Below are 617 nucleotides of genomic sequence, written 5' to 3'. Positions count from 1 at the left end.
CATGTTTGTACCTTGTAGTATTGCTGTTCATGGGTAATACGATTTTTGCAAGGAAAGCAGTCTTGCCTTCTCTTGAGCCATTTATGTGACACCAAAGTTGCAAAAGATATTTGCAGAGATGTTTTCTCATAGGATGAGGTTGTATCTAGTACGATTTCAGGGAGAATTTTTAACTTGCCCTGCACTTGTGTACATCACCACATGTATAGATTTTTTCCTGATATTCCCAATTAAACAAATGCTCTATTTTCATCCTTCAAGATTTTAGAAGAAAAAAAGTACCTTTTTGTTTAGCGGTGTATTTAATGGGTGAAAAATTCATGCTTTGTCATGAGCACACATTGACATTTCAGCTGAATCAACCACTCTGAAAGGCAAAAAAATGAACGATAGGTATCCAAAATATTTCTGTGTTGCCTTTCTGTCTCATAGTTTAGGAAGCTCAATGTAACTGTCACCAACATTTTGGAAACAGTCCTATGGTGTGGCAGGGAGGACAGGCAACAGCAGCAGCTGGTTTCCCATTTTTATCCTGTGTTGTATAAAAAGTGACTTGCAGGACAAATGCCAGTTGAGACAGAGAGACAGAGCACCTTCGTCTGGTGTTAGAACACTAC

Source organism: Zootoca vivipara, chromosome 7 (assembly GCF_965207765.1).
Source record: "Zootoca vivipara chromosome 7, rZooViv2.hap1.1, whole genome shotgun sequence".
Lineage (NCBI taxonomy): Eukaryota > Metazoa > Chordata > Lepidosauria > Squamata > Lacertidae > Zootoca > Zootoca vivipara.
The sequence above is the reverse complement of the archived record's forward strand: the minus strand, read 5'-3'. Positions refer to the sequence as shown.